General features: G+C 42.0%; 4 non-coding genes and 3 pseudogenes across 4 annotated transcripts; all 7 read left to right on the top strand.

The window, feature by feature from the left end:
- Positions 1-323: 323 nt before the first annotated feature.
- LOC139713043 (U2 spliceosomal RNA) lies at positions 324-542 on the top strand (annotated as a pseudogene).
- Positions 543-1,608: 1,066 nt separating this feature from the next.
- Positions 1,609-1,800, top strand: LOC139713052 (U2 spliceosomal RNA). Its single transcript, XR_011709615.1, has one exon. It is a non-coding gene; the product is annotated as a U2 spliceosomal RNA (small nuclear RNA).
- Positions 1,801-8,395: 6,595 nt separating this feature from the next.
- On the top strand, positions 8,396-8,587 carry LOC139713048 (U2 spliceosomal RNA). The gene has a single exon (XR_011709613.1). It is a non-coding gene; the product is annotated as a U2 spliceosomal RNA (small nuclear RNA).
- A 1,196-nt stretch (positions 8,588-9,783) lies between these two features.
- On the top strand, positions 9,784-9,970 carry LOC139713037 (U2 spliceosomal RNA). The gene has a single exon (XR_011709609.1). It is a non-coding gene; the product is annotated as a U2 spliceosomal RNA (small nuclear RNA).
- A 1,072-nt stretch (positions 9,971-11,042) lies between these two features.
- Positions 11,043-11,122, top strand: LOC139713049 (U2 spliceosomal RNA; annotated as a pseudogene).
- A 29-nt stretch (positions 11,123-11,151) lies between these two features.
- Positions 11,152-11,338, top strand: LOC139713039 (U2 spliceosomal RNA). The gene has a single exon (XR_011709611.1). It is a non-coding gene; the product is annotated as a U2 spliceosomal RNA (small nuclear RNA).
- Positions 11,339-12,403: 1,065 nt separating this feature from the next.
- On the top strand, positions 12,404-12,621 carry LOC139713045 (U2 spliceosomal RNA; annotated as a pseudogene).
- Positions 12,622-20,133: the final 7,512 nt, after the last annotated feature.

The raw sequence follows: 20,133 nt of genomic DNA, 5'->3' as shown, positions 1-20,133 counted from the left end.
TTAACTTCGATGAAATTTGTGTTAAACACTTTAACCCAGCTGGCCGAGCGGGCGCGAGATCGTAGGTTTATCGGATGTTCCTAAGGTGATTGTGTGAGCGTGCATGGGGAATGTCTGTGTGTGTATCTGCGGGAGGCTGCTGTGTACCTTCGGTCTCGCGGACTCTCGGTTAGCTGGCCCAACAGCTCGAGAAATTAAATACGGCAATTTCCGTAAACAATGTACGACTCGGAGTAGAGGCCAATGGTAGGTTATGCAAAAAAACAACAACTAACAAACAAAAGATTCAAATGACTTATTGTATGTCTTCGTATTGTATATGATTATCATTCTTGCCGTTGTAAATGTGTACATACGAAAAAGACCGAATAAACTTGAAAGAAAAGTATTTGTTCTTTTCAGCTTAATATCTGAAACGCGACTCATCGAGTCGCTTGAATATTAATCTGATTTTTGTACCGAGGCCATGGAATAGGGGCTTGCTCCATCCTGGCCACGGGTTGGCCCGGTATTGCAGTACCTCCGGGATCGGCCCACCCCCAAGGGGGTAATAATAATCCTTAGAAAGAATCTGACTTTGTATCTTCCTCTCTTCAATCTCTCACTGCAACAATTTCGTAGAACTCCTTGAAAATGTTCAATTGTTATACTGCAACTCTAAAACGCTTTCGCTTAAAGCTCAATGTTCTCCCCCAAACCTCTGTCTTTTTTAGTTTGTCTTCTTTCTTTAGAGATCAAAAATACTGTCATCACCATTATTCATTCCACGTATATACCTCCTTACGATTCCCTGGTCCTATTTTGCAATGGAAAAGATGGTGAAACTTCCTTTCAAACCACTAATAAGGCTAATCTGATGTTACCACGGTCTAGCTAAAAAGAAAAATGCGAAATTTTACCCTTTTGAATTTGGATAAATTAATGATGATATTGATGATTTTGATGATTCCATTTACAAAAGTTCTAATAACAATAATGTTAAAAATGGTGGCATTATTGTTTGATTTTTTTTTCTCGCCAATGAAAATAAAATTAGAGTAAGAAAACAAAGGGTTAGAAAAATTTAAATGGCAGACGGAAAGAAAAGAAAGGGCGCCTCACACGGCATTTGCAAGAGAATAACCGCAACGATGGCTTGACGTTTATCTCTCTGCCTGTCTGTCTGGTATCAAGGTTTAACACGGCACGTGGTGACGTCAGAAATTCTAGCTCTCCTAATGGTTGAAGGGTGATAATGACTATTCATATTTCCGCCAATCGCGATTTGCATGGAGAGCCGTCCTTCATTGATTGTGTTCTGAGTGAATCAGTGCGCATGACACAGTACCTAGTCAGAGTGATATAATATAGAAAAAGACAGACTCAGTTTCTACAATTTAGAAATATATAGCCTTAAAATAGCGTGTTTAGAGCAAAAGATGATCCAGAAAGTTATTCCATGGGATAGAACTTTATATTTGCTCAAAGGGTAGTGCAGGCCGTTTCGTGTCTTAAGGTAAGCTTCTCGAGATATAAGGCAGAAATGACGTTGCGGTTACTGTAATGGGTAACCATCCCTTGATGATCGATCCCAGAACAAGATTATCGTATCTGATCTAAGCAATGGTTATCGCTTCTCGGCCTTTTGGCTAAGATCATGTGTAGTATCTGTTCTTTTCAGCTTAATATCTGAAACGCGACTCATCGAGTCGCTTGTATATTAATCTGATTTTTGTACCGAGGCCATGGAATAGGGGCTTGCTCCATCCTGGCCACGGGTTGGCCCGGCATTGCAGTACCTCCGGGATCGGCCCACCCCCAAGGGGGTAATAATAATCCAAAGAAAGAATCTGACTTTGTATCTTCCTCTCTTCAATCTCTCACTGCAACAATTTCGTAGAATTCCTTGAAAATGTTCATTTGTTATACTGCAACTCTAAAACGCTTTCGCTTAAAGCTCAATGTTCTCCCCCAAACCTCTGTCTTTTTTAGTTTGTCTTCTTTCTTTAGAGATCAAAAATACTGTCATCACCATTATTCATTCCACGTATATACCTCCTTACGATTCCCTGGTCCTATTTTGCAATGGAAAAGATGGTGAAACTTTCTTTCAAACCACTAATAAGGCTAATCTGATGTTACCACGGCCTAGCTAAAAAGAGAAATGCTAAATTTTGCCCTTTTGAATTTGGATAAATTAATGATGATATTGATGATTTTGATGATTCCATTTACAAAAGTTCTAATAACAATAATGTTAAAAATGGTGGCATTATTGTTTGATTTTGTTTTTTTTTTCTCGCCAATGAAAATAAAATTAGAGTAAGAAAACAAAGGGTTCGAAAAATTTAAATGGCAGACGGAAAGAAAAGAAAGGGCGCCTCACACGGCATTGGCAAGAGAATAACCGCAACGATGGCTTGACGTTTGTCTCTCTGCCTGTCTGTCTGGTATGAAGGTTTAACACGGCACGTGGTGACGTCAGAAATTCTAGCTCTCCTAATGGTTGAAGGGTGATAATTGTAGAGTTGTGTGGTTAGTGTTAGAGGCTAACAGATCTACTGACTACCAGCTGGGACGACCCAAATAAAGAGAATATCACGGCGGATCTGGCGTTTCACTTGTAGCTGTTTAATCTCTCATTTCTGGTGTGTTCACAGTACATTCCAACAACAGGGGGCGCTAGACCACATTAGTGGTCTACAACACTACATCACCCTTTTCCTTTTGTTTTTGTTTTTGTTTTAACTTCAAACATCCATCATTTTTTTTTGTATTAAAACTTATACAAAACCATTCTTTCAGAAACGTATGAAATCTGTGCTGTGTCTGTACAATGCACATTATCAGAAATATGGTTTCTTGTTCATCATTTTTTTTCAAAAGGTTTCTTTCGAAATAACTCCAGAATTCCAGAAGTTTTGGCTTGAAACACTTGAAACAATTAAAACACGATAACTCTTAAAACACCGAAGTGCTTAAAACACTTGACAACATAAGGGTGAACTTCACGTTCCAAAAGCTTCACAGTCTGGTAATTGTCTAATATAAGCGCCATATCTTGAGAGTGTAAAAATATGTATAACAATCTGGTGAATAAAACAAGATTGTTGGGTTCACAAAAAAAGAGTTCAGAGTTCAGAGTTCAGAGTTCAATGTTCAATGTTCAGAGTTCAGAGTTCAGAGTTCAGAGTTCAGAGTTCAGAGTTCAATATTGTGGTGTACCGAGCAGGATACTTGCAACCGGATCAGCATAGCGTAAAATGACCGCGGATTGTGGAGTCCAAAGTTCATATCATGCAATCATAAGTCCAGCATGAACTTTCATGTAGTGTCCATTCAATCTTCCTGAATGTTCAAACTCTTTAGTTCACCAAATCTTTCCTTTTTGTTTCTTTTTGTTTCTTTTTTTTTTGTTGAAAAAACTAAACAAGTAAAACCAAAAGGTCTAAAATCTACAAAAATAATACAGCAACCGCTCAACGTTCATGGTCGTAGGATCGAACCGGCAGTCGACGTCATCTACCGGATCGTCGCGCTCACATCTCGTAGTCCTGGAATCGAACTGGCATTCGACGTCGCCTACCAGATCGTCGCACTGGGGTCCTCCGGAACGGTCGTTGGGGTTGGTTGACATCGCCTGCGTTGTCATCTGCAGGTAGAGCATCGATGTCGACGTCTCGTCGGTCTGCGATGTCGTCGACATCAGAGTCAGGAGGGTCGTCATCATGGCGTACCTCAGCATTCACCTTCTTGAAGAACGAAATGTTCCTCTTTGTGACGTAGTTACCTCTCCTGGCTACGACAGAGTTGCCTTTTCTGCTGACAACGATCAGTGGTCTGTGGTCAAATGGAGAGCTAGCCTTTGACGACTTTGGCTGCCTGACCAGTACAACATCACCTGCTTTCACCTCACTATGTTTGCTGTTCATAGCTTTGTCAGCATACTGTTTCATCCTTTCCTTTTGGATGTTGTCTCTGTTTCTCATGTTGCTCTCTGCGTCCACTTCATGCAGGGGAAGCGTGATTTGTGGCAGCTCACACTTCATCTCTCGTCTGTTCAGGGCTTGGCACGGTGATGAATTCGTTGTCGAATGGGGTGTGGCTCGATAAGCTCTGAGAAACTTGAAGAGTTGCTGCTTCCAGCTTCGTCTCTCAGTATGAGCTGTTCTGATGACTTTCACAAGGGCTCTGTTAAACCGTTCAACAGCTCCATTAGCTCTAGGCCAGTATGGCGTCACCTTCCTATGGTTGAACCCGAGGTGATCGGCAAATGCACTGAACTCATGGCCACTGAATGGAGGTCCATTGTCACTTTTGACGGTAACCGGCACACCTTGTCGAGCAAATATAGCGTCGAGGGCAGGAAGAGTTGCTTTGGCTGATGTCGAAGAAACTATTTCCACTTCCGGGTATCTGCTGTACTCGTCGATTACAACTAGCAGGTATTCACCTGATGGTAGTGGACCGAGAAAATCAGCCGAGACTTCTTGCCATGGTCCATCTGGGAGGTCCGTCATTCTGAGGGGTTCTGGTCTCTCAGCTCCATCTGATATGGCAGCTTGGCAAGGTATGCATGACCTCACCTTTTCTTCCACCATCTGATCCAGCCTTGGGAACCAAACCTTTTCTCTGAGGAGGCTCTTTGTTTTCACTATTCCTTGGTGTGAGGCATGGGCCAGGTCTACTGCCTTGTTGACCAATTTTGTTGGGAGTACTAGTCTGTTTCCCCTGAGGATCACACCTTCATGCACCGAAAATTGTTCTTTGCTTGACTGGTATGGCTTCAGTTCTGGCCTGTTCCAATGTTCATGTCTCTGTGTCTCGATGGCTGTCATCAGAAGTTGGAGATTCTCGTCTTCCAGTGTGGCTTGCGTCACTTCAGCCAATGTCATAGCTTTGGGTACTGCATGGCTGCAGACATAGTTCAGGTACTGGCTATCTCTGTCTGGCGAGCATGCTTCTGCTTTGTCTGGATGTCTGCTCAAGTAGTCGACTGGGTTTTCCTCATCTCTGCCAGGTCTGTACACCAATTTGCAGTTATATGGCATCAGTCTCAGTCTCCACCGTTCGATTCTGGCAGACATCGGGGTTTGCTTCTCAAAGATCCTGAGCAGAGGTTTATGGTCTGTGATGACCTGGAATTGAGCACCGTACAAGTAGAGGTGGAATCGTTCCACTGCCCACACAACAGCAAGCATCTCTCTCTCCGTCTGGGAGTATCTGGTCTCTGTGTCTGTCAGAGATCTACTTGCATACGAAATTGGTTGGTTGTTTTGACAGAGCATTGCACCAAGGCCTTTGGGGCTCGCATCCACCAGCAGTAGTGTGGGTTTGGTTGGATCAAAGTATGACATTGTCTGTGCGTTTGTCAGTACCTCTTTCAGTTTCTCAAATGCTCTGATTTCCGGCTCTCCCCAAGTCCACTGTACATCCTGATGAGTCAATGCTCGAAGAGGTGCTGTAAGTGCAGCATAGTCCGGGATGAATCTGGATATGTAGGATGCCAGGCCTAGTAGTGACTTCATCTCTTTGGCATTCTGAGGGGCGTCAGCATTGATTATGGCCTCGATTTTCCTTGGGTCTGGGCTCAATCCTTGCCTGCTGAAGACATGGCCATAAAATGTCACAGAGGGTTGTGAGAATTGACACTTTTCTCTCTTGAGTCTGACATTGTGAGAGTTGAGTCGATCTAGCACTGCTTTCAGTCGGGAATCATGTTCAGCCTGATTTTTCCCGTAGATGATTATGTCGTCTGACACATTTTTCACACCATCTAGTCCACTCAGGAGTTCAGCCACGGCAGCCTGGAAAATTTCACTAGCCGAATTGACCCCAAACAGCAATCTCTTGTATCTCCTGAGGCCAACATGAGTGCTGAATGTTGTGATGTATCTGCTGCTTTCATGTAACTCAAACTGGTGGTAGCCTGCTGTGAGATCGAGAGTGCTGAAGACTGTTGCACCATTCATATCCTCTATGAGTTCATCCAGTGTTGGCATTGGGTGTCTCTCTCGTCTATGGCACGATTGGCTTCTCTCATGTCAATACAAATGCGTACCTGACCGTCAGATTTCGGTACTACAACAATGGGGCTGATCCAGGGTGTAGGTCCATCAATTTTCTCAATTATGTCCTCTTTCTCTAGTCTCTCCAGTTCCTTCTCCACGTCCTTTCTCGTGTGGAACGGGATACGACGATGCTTCTGTTGCTTTGGTCTCACCTCGTGATTGATGTGTAGCTTGATTTGCTTTCCCTTCACCTTTCCTGTGCCCTGGAAAAGAGTGGCATACTTCGTGAAGATTTCGTCAGTCAGAGTGGTACTTGTAGATACCTGGTTGATTGTGATCAATTTGAGCACGGATGCAGTCTCAAAGCTCAGCAAGTTGCCTGTGTTGGACTTCACGACAAAAAATTCTGCATCACAGCGTGTGTGTTGTTTTGTCTGGAGAGGCACATTTACAACACCAATGACTGGAATGGGCTCATCTGATCCATACGGAAAAATGTGCGAATGGGCCTTATGCAGTATGAACTTGTGCGTAGTTTTCAGGTCATGGAATGTAGGCGCGTCCATGATATTTACTGTTGCCCCAGAATCGATGATCACCTCCATTCCTTTGTGACCAACCATCAGCTGTGTAGTGGGTAAGTGCTTGTGTCCGTTCTGAGCACTGTAGATTTTGTCTCGAATGGTGAATGAATACTCATCGTCTGGTTGGGTGACACTGGTTCCAGTCACATCATCACTATCCTTTACATTGTTGATTTTCCCTCTCCGTGATGAGGAACGGCATACTTTGGCGAAATGACCCATCTTGTTGCACGCCTTGCACTGCTTTCCTGCTGCTGGGCAGGACGTTTGATGAGGGTATGGGCCTCCACAGTAATAACATGTCCCAGAAGGCTTTGGCGTCGTTTGAGGACGTGTGGCATTTTGGTTATGGACATGTTGCTTCTGGCCGTCCTGTTTGTAGCTTCTGAATTGGGATGACTTATTCGCCCTTGGGGGTCTGCGGCCCCTATTCCGCTGAAGACTGCGACCTCTTGTAGCATTGACAGCGTTGTGAGTGGTGTCGGATGATTCAAAAGCTCTGGCCTGTGCCTCACTGGCTTCCAAAGCCCGCCCAATATCCAACAATTTAGTCAGTGTTAGGTCGTCCCCCTTACTGAGGGCTTGCCGACGAAGCTTAGGAGATTGACAGTGGGCGATGACTTGAGCCATTATCTCCCTATCAGTATCCGGAAACTTGCAGTTTTTCGCCAGCATGCGAAGGCGAGTGACATACCGGGTACTGATCAAGGGACTCGGTTTGTTCTTGCTTTCCCTGCCTGAAGATGTACACTTCATACATCGAATTGGACTTCGGCTGAAAGTACTTGTTTAAGGCATCGACCGCTTTGTCATAGTCATCATCGTCACCAACGTTTTGGAGAGTATCAAAGATTTCGTCCACCTTCGGTCCAGCATAGTGGAGCAAAAGGGCTCGTTTTCGTTTGGCTGAAGAGATGTCTAGTGCCACCATTAAACGTTCAAAGCGACTAAGCCACTTGGTCCATTGAGGGCCAGGATTATTGTCAGTCTCAACAAATGGTGGAAAAGCTGGTAAGGCACTCATTTTACTTGTGTACTCGTATTCAAACAAACGAAGGCTACGATTACTGGTACTCACTCAGCTCACTGTAATGTGACGACGTCATGCACACGTTGACACCATGGAAGACAATGCATGGGACTACAGGGATGAATTACTGCATCGCTATCACGTAGTGGAAGCATTCGTTGGGGCCCGCCGATCTACAGCAAACATGGGCTCGTAAGCACATTACAAACTTCTCGTCGCCATTGTAGAGTCGTGTGGTTAGTGTTAGAGGCTAACAGATCTACTGACTACCAGCTGGGACGACCCAAATAAAGAGAATATCACGGCGGATCTGGCGTTTCACTTGTAGCTGTTTAATCTCTCATTTCTGGTGTGTTCACAGTACATTCCAACAACAGGGGGCGCTAGACCACATTAGTGGTCTACAACACTACAATAATGACTATTCATATTTCCGCCAATCGCGATTTGCATGGAGAGCCGTCCTTCATTGATTGTGTTCTGAGTGAATCAGTGCGCATGACACAGTACCTAGTCAGAGTGATATAATATAGAAAAAGACAGACTCAGTTTCTACAATTTAGAAATATATAGCCTTAAAATAGCGTGTTTAGAGCAAAAGATGATCCAGAAAGTTATTCCATGGGATAGAACTTTATATTTGCTCAAAGGGTAGTGCAGGCCGTTTCGTGTCTTAAGGTAAGCTTCTCGAGATATAAGGCAGAAATGACGTTGCGGTTACTGTAATGGGTAACCATCCCTTGATGATCGATCCCAGAACAAGATTATCGTATCTGATCTAAGCAATGGTTATCGCTTCTCGGCCTTTTGGCTAAGATCATGTGTAGTATCTGTTCTTTTCAGCTTAATATCTGAAACGCGACTCATCGAGTCGCTTGTATATTAATCTGATTTTTGTACCGAGGCCATGGAATAGGGGCTTGCTCCATCCTGGCCACGGGTTGGCCCGGTATTGCAGTACCTCCGGGATCGGCCCACCCCCAAGGGGGTAATAATAATCCAAAGAAAGAATCTGACTTTGTATCTTCCTCTCTTCAATCTCTCACTGCAACAATTTCGTAGAATTCCTTGAAAATGTTCATTTGTTATACTGCAACTCTAAAACGCTTTCGCTTAAAGCTCAATGTTCTCCCCCAAACCTCTGTCTTTTTTAGTTTGTCTTCTTTCTTTAGAGATCAAAAATACTGTCATCACCATTATTCATTCCACGTATATACCTCCTTACGATTCCCTGGTCCTATTTTGCAATGGAAAAGATGGTGAAACTTTCTTTCAAACCACTAATAAGGCTAATCTGATGTTACCACGGCCTAGCTAAAAAGAGAAATGCTAAATTTTGCCCTTTTGAATTTGGATAAATTAATGATGATATTGATGATTTTGATGATTCCATTTACAAAAGTTCTAATAACAATAATGTTAAAAATGGTGGCATTATTGTTTGATTTTGTTTTTTTTTCTCGCCAATGAAAATAAAATTAGAGTGAGAAAACAAAGGGTTCGAAAAATTTAAATGGCAGACGGAAAGAAAAGAAAGGGCGCCTCACACGGCATTGGCAAGAGAATAACCGCAACGATGGCTTGACGTTTGTCTCTCTGCCTGTCTGTCTGGTATGAAGGTTTAACACGGCACGTGGTGACGTCAGAAATTCTAGCTCTCCTAATGGTTGAAGGGTGATAATGACTATTCATATTTCCGCCAATCGCGATTTGCATGGAGAGCCGTCGCTCATTGATTGTGTTCTGAGTGAATCAGTGCGCATGACACAGTACCTAGTCAGAGTGATATAATATAGAAAAAGACAGACTCAGTTTCTACAATTTAGAAATATATAGCCTTGAAATAGCGTGTTTAGAGCAAAAGATGATCCAGAAAGTTATTCCATGGGATAGAACTTTATATTTGCTCAAAGGGTAGTGCAGGTCGTTTCGTGTCCTAAGGTAAGCTTTTCGAGATATAAGGCAGAAATGACGTTGCGGTTACTGTAATGGGTAACCATCCCTTGATGATCGATCCCAGAACAAGATTATCGTATCTGATATAAACAATGGTTATCGCTTCTCGGCCTTTTGGCTAAGATCATGTGTAGTTTTCATTTCAGAATCAGTATTCTTGTTGTGCTTTATATATCAATTATATGTATTCATGTTTATACAAATGTAAATATTATATATTGTGAAAGTTTTATTGAATAAAATTGAAAGAAAAGTATCTGTTCTTTTCAGCTTAATATCTGAAACGCGACTCATCGAGTCGCTTGTATATTAATCTGATTTTTGTCCCGAGGCCATGGAATAGGGGCTTGCTCCATCCTGGCCACGGGTTGGCCCGGTATTGCAGTACCTCCGGGATCGGCCCACCCCCAAGGGGGTAATAATATTCCAAAGAAAGAATCTGACTTTGTATCTTCCTCTCTTCAATCTCTCACTGCAACAATTTCGTAGAATTCCTTGAAAATGTTCATTTGTTATACTGCAACTCTAAAACGCTTTCGCTTAAAGCTCAATGTTCTCCCCCAAACCTCTGTCTTTTTTAGTTTGTCTTCTTTCTTTAGAGATCAAAAATACTGTCATCACCATTATTCATTCCACGTATATACCTCCTTACGATTCCCTGGTCCTATTTTGCAATGGAAAAGATGGTGAAACTTTCTTTCAAACCACTAATCAGGCTAATCTGATGTTACCACGGCCTAGCTAAAAAGAGAAATGCTAAATTTTACCCTTTTGAATTTTGAAAAATTAATGATGATATTGATGGTTTTGATGATTCCATTTACAAAAGTTCTAATAACAATAATGTTAAAAATGGTGGCATTATTCTTTGATTTTGTTTTTTTTCTCTCGCCAATGAAAATAAAATTAGAGTAAGAAAACAAAGGGTTAGAAAAATTTAAATGGCAGACGGAAAGAAAAGAAAGGGCGCCTCACACGGCATTTGAAAGAGAATAACCGCAACGATGGCTTGACGTTTGTCTCTCTGCCTGTCTGTTTGGTATCAAGGTTTAACACGGCACGTGGTGACGTCAGAAATTCTAGCTCTCCTAATGGTTGAAGGGTGATAATGACTATTCATATTTCCGCCAATCGCGATTTGCATGGAGAGCCGTCGCTCATTGATTGTGTTCTGAGTGAATCAGTGCGCATGACACAGTACCTAGTCAGAGTGATATAAAATAGAAAAAGACAGACTCAGTTTCTACAATTTAGAAATATATAGCCTTAAAATAGCGTGTTTAGAGCAAAAGATGATCCAGAAAGTTATTCCATGGGATAGAACTTTATATTTGCTCAAAGGGTAGTGCAGGCCGTTTCGTGTCTTAAGGTAAGCTTCTCGAGATATAAGGCAGAAATGACGTTGCGGTTACTGTAATGGGTAACCATCCCTTGATGATCGATCCCAGAACAAGATTATCGTATCTGATATAAGCAATGGTTATCGCTTCTCGGCCTTTTGGCTAAGATCATGTGTAGTATCTATGATTTTTAATTATGAACTCATTTTATATCCATGCAATTGCCATTTGTAAATAATGTACATGTGTTCAGAGTTTTGATGAATAAAATTGAAAGAAAAGTATCTGTTCTTTTCAGCTTAATATCTGAAAAGCGACTCATCGAGTCGCTTGTATATTAATCTGATTTTTGTCCCGAGGCCATGGAATAGGGGCTTGCTCCATCCTGGCCGCGGGTTGGCCCGGTATTGCAGTACCTCCGGGATCGGCCCACCCCCAAGGGGGTAATAATATTCCAAAGAAAGAATCTGACTTTGTATCTTCCTCTCTTCAATCTCTCACTGCAACAATTTCGTAGAATTCCTTGAAAATGTTCATTTGTTATACTGCAACTCTAAAACGCTTTCGCTTAAAGCTCAATGTTCTCCCCCAAACCTCTGTCTTTTTTAGTTTGTCTTCTTTCTTTAGAGATCAAAAATACTGTCATCACCATTATTCATTCCACGTATATACCTCCTTACGATTCCCTGGTCCTATTTTGCAATGGAAAAGATGGTGAAACTTTCTTTCAAACCACTAATAAGGCTAATCTGATGTTACCACGGTCTAGCTAAAAAGAAAATTGCGAAATTTTACCCTTTTGAATTTGGATAAATTAATGATGATATTGATGATTTTGATGATTCCATTTACAAAAGTTCTAATAACAATAATGTTAAAAATGGTGGCATTATTGTTTAATTTTTTTTCTCGCCAATGAAAATAAAATTAGAGTAAGAAAACAAAGGGTTAGAAAAATTTAAATGGCAGACGGAAAGAAAAGAAAGGGCGCCTCACACGGCATTTGCAAGAGAATAACCGCAACGATGGCTTGACGTTTGTCTCTCTGCCTGTCTGTCTGGTATCAAGGTTTAACACGGCACGTGGTGACGTCAGAAATTCTAGCTCTCCTAATGGTTGAAGGGTGATAATGACTATTCATATTTCCGCCAATCGCGATTTGCATGGAGAGCCGTCCTTCATTGATTGTGTTCTGAGTGAATCAGTGCGCATGACACAGTACCTAGTCAGAGTGATATAATATAGAAAAAGACAGACTCAGTTTCTACAATTTAGAAATATATAGCCTTAAGATAGCGTGTTTAGAGCAAAAGATGATCCAGAAAGTTATTCCATGGAATAGAACTTTATATTTGCTCAAAGGGTAGTGCAGGGCGTTTCGTGTCCTAAGGTAAGCTTTTCGAGATATAAGGCAGAAATGACGTTGCGGTTACTGTAATGGGTAACCATCCCTTGATGATCGATCCCAGAACAAGATTATCGTATCTGATATAAGCAATGGTTATCGCTTCTCTGCCTTTTGGCTAATATTGTGAAAGTTTTATTGAATAAAATTGAAAGAAAAGTATCTGTTCTTTTCCGCTTAATATCTGAAACGCGACTCATCGAGTCGCTTGTATATTAATCTGATTTTTGTACCGAGGCCATGGAATAGGGGCTTGCTCCACCCTGGCCGCGGGTTGGCCCGGTATTGCAGCACCTCCGGGATCGGCCCACCCCCAAGGGGGTAATAATAATCCAAAGAAAGAATCTGACTTTGTATCTTCCTCTCTTCAATCTCTCACTGCAACAATTTCGTAGAATTCCTTGAAAATGTTCATTTGTTATACTGCAACTCTACAACGCTTTCGCTTAAAGCTCAATGTTCTCCCCCAAACCTCTGTCTTTTTTAGTTTGTCTTCTTTCTTTAGAGATCAAAAATACTGTCATCACCATTATTCATTCCACGTATATACCTCCTTACGATTCCCTGGTCCTATTTTGCAATGGAAAAGATGGTGAAACTTTCTTTCAAACCACTAATAAGGCTAATCTGATGTTACCACGGTCTAGCTAAAAAGAGAAATCCTAAATTTTACCCTTTTGAATTTGGATAAATTAATGATATTGATGATTTTGATGATTCCATTTACAAAAGTTCTAATAACAATAATGTTAAAAATGGTGGCATTATTGTTTGATTTTGGTTTTTTTTCTCGCCAATGAAAATAAAATTAGAGTAAGAAAACAAAGGGTTAGAAAAATTTAAATGGCAGACGGAAAGAAAAGAAAGGGCGCCTCACAGGGCATTTGCAAGAGAATAACCGCAACGATGGCTTGACGTTTGTCTCTCTGCCTGTCTGTCTGGTATCAAGGTTTAACACGGCACGTGGTGACGTCAGAAATTCTAGCTCTCCTAATGGTTGAAGGGTGATAATGACTATTCATATTTCCGCCAATCGCGATTTGCATGGAGAGCCGTCGCTCATTGATTGTGTTCTGAGTGAATCAGTGCGCATGACACATTTCCTAGTCAGAGTGATATATAGAAAAAGACGGACTCAGTTTCTACAATTGAGAAATATATAGCCTTAAAATAGGCTATATAGGGTACTGTGCAGGCCGTTTCGTGTCTTAAGGTAAGCTTTTTTAGATATATAGGGTAGAAATTACGTTGCGGTTACTGTAATGGATAACCATCCCTTGATGATCGATCCCAGAACAAGATTATGGTATCTGATATGATTAATGAGTATCGCTTCTCGGCCGCACTTCAGGCACGTCCGTGGCTGGCCTTCATACCGTATCCAGCATTCCCTGCCACCCAAGCTGAGGGTCGAAGGGACATCAGTCTTTAAATCGATACGGTACTGCCGAGTTCTGTTGAACAGTACCGGGTGCTCTCGGTGCTGAAGGTGCCTGCTCGCCAGCACCTTCCCGTAGCTGCTGAGTATGAATCGCACCTGGTTGTCATCGACCTCAAACGGGACGTGAAGCACCGTCACGATCTTGTTGACCAGAGTACGCCATTGTCACCGCCCGCTGATCTTGTTGGAGCACTCGTACGAACTTCTCTTTGTACTCCTCCTCCTTGAATGTCACGTCGAACTTGGCCCCCGGGGAGGCTCTGTACTGCTACAAGATGGTCAGCTACAGACACATCAGCCTTCGTCAGAACTTCAAAAATATCAGCATCCTTCTCCATAACAACTACCAAGGCACTCCGTGATCGCTGTACTTCGGGCATTTTCGCGAATGATCTTAGCCAAAGGCCGAGAAGTGCGGGTCAACGGGGCCCGGGAGTGCCGGGTGGTGAGGTGTTTCAGATGCCGGAAAGAGGGGCACGTTGCGTCGGCGTGCCGGGAGATCATCACCTGCACGGTATGCCTGGAGGCCGGACATTCGTTCCGCTCGTGTCCCGTATCTTTCGCCGGAAAGCTGAGCAGGACCAAGGAGTGGGTGAGCGGAGGGGTGTGGCTGTTCCAGCGCAAGCCACGCCGGCCGACCAGCCCGTAGACGGAGACGCCCCGAGTACTTCGAAAGCAGGGGATGCGCCGGCCGCGCCGGGAGTGACACCCGCGGACCCGCCGCAGAAGGAACCTCAGCGGGAGCCGCCTGCCCAGACGAAGAAAGGGAAGCGCCGCGTGAGGGATACCTCCATTAGCGACACTGATAGTCAGCCGGAGGATTCAGGTTCTGATATGTTCGACAATGATACTCCGTGCCCGTGTTCGGACTGGGCGCAGTCAAGGTACGCTTCGGACACCGACTCTGAGCGACTGGTGGTGGACGAGACTCCGGGCGACTCGAACATGCAGGTATCGCAGGATGAGCCGTTCAATGTTGTGAAGCGGAAGGGAAGAGCTGCCGCCTTCCCCGCCCCGGCGGCCGCCTAGGATTCGGACTGACTGTAGTTAAGTAGTGCTTCCCTTCCTTTTTCTTTTTTCTCTTATTCGTATTTTAATTTAATGAATATTTCTATTTATTCTCTTAATGTGCATGGCATTAGGGATTCAGTTGAATGTCAAAAGGTTTTATCGTTTTGAAAATTTTTGCTTTTGATATTGTTTTACTTCAAGAAACTTTTTGACCTCTTCCGATTTAAAGGACAAGTTCACCTTCATATACATGTGGATTGAGTGAAGGCAACAATGTTAGTAGAACACATCAGTGAAAGTTTGGGGAAAATCCGACAATCCGTTCAAAAGTTATGAATTTTTAAAATATCTGTGCAATCACTGCTGGAGGAGAAGACTACTACAGTGTATGATGTCACATGCGTACAACGATATAAGGAAAATAAAAAGAGAATTTCACAAAACGTGGCTTTTTGAATAAAGTAAACATTTCCTCGACTTGTTACTGACTTATGTTAGGGGTAATATTATTCCCCCTGACTTCTGAAAGAGAGAAGTCGAGTGTTCTTTTATTATGTGAGAAAAGTGAGAATATCTTGAATTTTCTTTATACTTTCTTTATATACAGTAAACCTCGGATAAGTCGACGTCGAGTGAGTCGAAAATCACTTAACTCGAAGCAAAATAAAAAGTCCCGATTTTTCCCTATGCATTTTCTCTAAGAAATATTTGGATAAGCCGAAGTACGAGAGTCGAATTTCGGCTGTGTCGAAGTAAAACATTCAGTCCCTTTTGTACAAAATACACGTAGTTTACATCACTTGAGCCGAAGAAGATTTGTCTGGCATTCTCATGACATTTAGAGGAGAACAAAAAAATCGGCATGTCGCAGAACCCCGTCCCTGGCCTGCATGCTGCAGGTAAGCATGCACACTCACCGTACCGGTATGCACGCATGTCGAATACGTACACATGTATACATGTAGGGTATACACACAGCACATCGATCCATATACTTTATCCATACACACAGCACATCCATACTTTATCAATGTCAAGCCAGAACTCCTTGGTCAACCAATCGCTGCTTTAATATTTTAGTGACAGGCCAAGTGGGCGGAGCTTGTTTGTGCGTGCCCGGCTGGCTGTATAGTTTTGTTCAGTGGAGGTGGGATGGGCCTGGGAGAGTGTTTGTCTCAGGGTAGGTTGACAGAGATGGCTACCTACATTGTATGTTGCACCATAGACATAGCATATGCACCACCATAGACATAGCATATGCACATTGCCACATTAGCGCAGACATTCTCAGAACTACGTTTAACTACTAGTATTGATACAAATTCCATGTTCAATTTAGAACAAAATAAGAACATTATCTTCAAGAACAGACAAATTTGAATGCAAACACACACACACACGTGCATGCAAATGTACTATAATACATGTACATAACTGTGAGTCGAAAAAAAAATCGACTCTCGCGAGAGTCGAATTTCACTTAAGTCGACGCATTTTTGCCAGTCCCGAGAGCTTCGACTCATGCGAGGTTTACTGTAGTTGTACTCATGTGACATCACAAGCTATAGTAGTCTTCTCATCCAGCCCTGACTGAGCAGAAACTTCAAAAATTCATAACTTTTGAACGGATTGTCCGATTTTCCTCAAACTCTCATTGATGTGTTCTAGTAATATTGCTGCACTCACTTAACCCACATGTCTATGAAGGTGAACTTGTCCTTTAAAGGTCTTTAAATCAGTTTGGAAAGGTCCTGTTTTTCTCTCTTCTTCGTTGTCTTCTCATTCGTGCGGCGTTATTATTGCTTTTTCAGCTAAGTTGCCATGCACTTTTCCCCAAATTCGTTTTGATAATGAAGGGCGTTATGTTTCCGTGTTGTGTTCCTTCGCAAATTTTTCTTTCCGTATTTGCAATGTTTATGTTCCGTGTGAACCTGCAAAACGTGTTGATTTTTTGAACAGTTTATTTTATCATGCAAGGGGACATGAACCTGTTATTTTGGGAGGGGATTTTAATTTTGTTATAAATCAGAAAGATAGGGTTGGGGAATCGTTAAATACATTTTGTTTTGTTGGTAAAAAAGAATAATGTTCTATTTTGAGGGCATTTTCTTAAATTGATTCTTGGTGTAAACTTAATTCTGATGCAGGTCACACGTGGTTTCATTTTTATGTAAAAATTTAAGTTCTAGAATTGATAGAATTTACGTTACAAATAATTTTAAAGTTATAAAATCTGTTAAGATTCCTTTCCATTTTTCGGATCATGTTATTGTAAATACGTCTATTTCAATGCCAAATGTTCAGTTTAAGCCTAAGTCTTATTGGAAGTTTAATGTTTTGTTATGTAAGAATGAGACCCCCGATGAGAATACCGACACCAAAATCATCCAATTTTGCAGAAGTGACCTCGGAGTCGATATCTGCGAGGAGGACATTGACCGTACTCATCGACTGGGCAAGCCGAGCACGCACAACCAAGCCAGTGGCGTCTCCACCAGAGGCTCGTCAACGAAAAACGCTTCACGGACACCTACCCGGAACCTGATTGTGAAATTTGCCAACTACCGCAAACGCGAAACTGTTTATAGTGCGAGGTTCAAGCTCAAGAATGCAAACAACATAGTGTACATCAATGAGAGTCTCACTAAAAAGCGAAAAGATCTGTTCTGGAAGATCAGGAGCAAATACAAGAAAATAATCAGCAGAATATGGACCCAGGATGGACGCATTTGTGTCAAGCTACGTAATGACATGGGACGTGTGATTGTATCAAGGGAAGACGACCTCACCAAACTAGACAGGTACTTAAACTGAACTTAAACTGAACTCAAGAATTTCTGCTTCAACAGCAAATTCTACAATACTCCACAGCCCATAAACAAAGAAAGTAATATATTGATTGGAATATCTGCGCAATTTTGTATACGAATATATGCCAGTTAAGCTCATAATGTTGTGATTATTCAATACACTTATTTTGTCCAAGTTCCCTCTGTTCGCATTTGTATACGACCTTATAGTGGTTAGTAAACTGTTGTATGTATTACATTTATTTTACTGTATATATCTATCTACCCTACAGATCATTTCAAGTAGATGTTAGTGTTTGTTTTTGAATGTAGAATCGTTTTTGTTTTTATTTATGGTTGAATCATCTTTTTGTAACGTTTGTCAAAAACCTGTTAAATGCAATCATAAGGCCTTACTCTGTACAAATTGCACTCAATGGATACACATTAAATGTGGATGTGTCTCTTCTAAGCAGTATAATGATACATCTTATCAGTTCTTTAAGTGGGAATGTCCCAGGTGTCTTTTTCAACAAATGCCATTCTGGAACGCTGATATGAATACTAAATATCAGCAGCCCCACCTGGCTGATTTGTCACAAATGTCATGTGATGATGACTCCTCAAGAATTTCATCTGAATTTCCAAAAAGTAAGGGATTAAAAATTTCGCATATTAATATAAGAAGTTTGAGAAATAAGGTTGATGATTTGAAATTATTTTTGGAGAATAACCCATATGAAATACTTTCAATCTCAGAAACGTGGCTGTGTGAAAGTATATCCAACTCTTTATTACACATAGATGGATATTGTTTTGAAAGGAGGGATAGAGACGAAAAAGGTGGAGGAGTTGGTTGTTTTATAAAAGCTAATATTTCATATGTAAGAAGAAGTGATCTCGAAGACAGTGAGCTGGAAATGATGTGGCTTGAAATAAGACTACAAAATCACAATTCAAAGTTACTTGGTATTGTATATCGCCAGCCAAACAGTGGAAATACATTTTTTAATCGTTTTGAAATAAATTTAGAAAAAGTTAGTGATTTATCAAAGGACATTTTGATACTTGGTGATTTTAACTGCAATATGTTGACAAAGAATAATCTATCGCGGCAAATCTTTGATTTTTGTGATAACATGCAATTTACTCAATTGATCAAAAACCCTACAAGGATAACGCCAAACAGTAAAACTCTCATTGATTTGATTCTTGTTACAAATAATCTAAAATCATTGGAAAATGGCACACAGTCAATGGGAATTAGTGACCACTCATTGGTTTACCTTGTCTTAAAAGAAAAACCGCCAGTACAGGGGCGTCACCAGCTTTTTTTCAAGGGGGGTGCGTTTTGACACTAAAATGTTTACGAGATTTCTTGGACAGACATTTGGAATATAGGAAGCTCTCAATCCCTAGCTAGACTTTTACTGTTTTTGAGGGAATCCAAGCGGGGAAAGGGCACCGGCATAGCTAGGATTTCATTTTTTTTTTTTTTTTTTTGGGGGGGGGGGAGGGGGGAGGGAGGGTGTTAGTATGCGCGGGAGCGAGCAAGGGTGGGGGGGGGGGGGGGGTGTGGAAGTGCCGGAGGGGGTTGTACCCCCTATAAATGGATTATGGAATGACGGTGTGAAACGACAAATTACTAGCAACGATATCAGGAGAATGGCATAACGACTACATGCGAGCGAGCGGAGCGAGCGAGCTTGAAAATTTTGACATTTTACAGTCCAAAAACTGCCGTTTGTAGCCATATTTTTTTGCTTTGTAAATTAAGGGGGGGGGGCACCGGGCGTAACTGCTGGCAATTACTGCCAGCAAAATCGGGTGAATGGCATAATACTTAATTGCGAGCGAGCAAAGAGAGCGAGCTTGAAAATTTTGACATTTTACAGTCCCAAAACTGCCATTTGGAGCCATATTTTTTCGCTTTGGAAATAAAGGATGGGTGGGGGCGCAACGGACGCAACTGCCGGCAATTACTGGCAGCAACGTCAGGAGAATTGCATAACAATTAAATGCGAGCGAGCGAAGAGAGCGAGCTTGAAAATTTTGACATTTTACAGTCCAAAAACTGCCGTTTGTAGCCATATTTTTTTATTTGGAAATTAAGGGGGGGCGCAACGGGCGCAACTGCTGGCAATTACTGGCAGCAACATCAGGTGAATGGCATAACAATTAAATGCGAGCGAGCGAAGAGAGCGAGCTTGAAAATTTTGACATTTTACAGTCAAAAAACTGCCATTTGGAGCCATATTTTTTCGCTTTGAAAATAAAGGAGGGGGGGAGGGCGCGCACCGGGCGCAACTGCCGGCAATTACTGGCAGCAACGTCAGGAGAATTGCATAACAATTAAATGCGAGCGAGCGAGCGAGCGAGCGAGCTTGAAAATTTTGACATTTTACAGTAAAAAACAAACAAACTGCCGTTTTATAGCTATATTTCTTCGCTTTAGAATTTAAGGGGGCACATCGGGCGCAACTGCTGGCAAATACTGGCAGCAATATCAGGAGAGCATAATGATTACATTCGAGCGAGCGGAACGAGCGAGCTTGAAAATTTTACATTTTACAGTCCAAAAACTGCC

This window comes from Diadema antillarum, unplaced genomic scaffold, assembly GCF_040938485.1.
Source record: "Diadema antillarum isolate AM-2024a unplaced genomic scaffold, OU_Dant_1.0 seq00001898_RagTag, whole genome shotgun sequence".
NCBI lineage: Eukaryota > Metazoa > Echinodermata > Echinoidea > Diadematoida > Diadematidae > Diadema > Diadema antillarum.
Note: the sequence above shows the minus strand (reverse complement) of the source record. Positions and strands in the feature narration are given on the sequence as shown.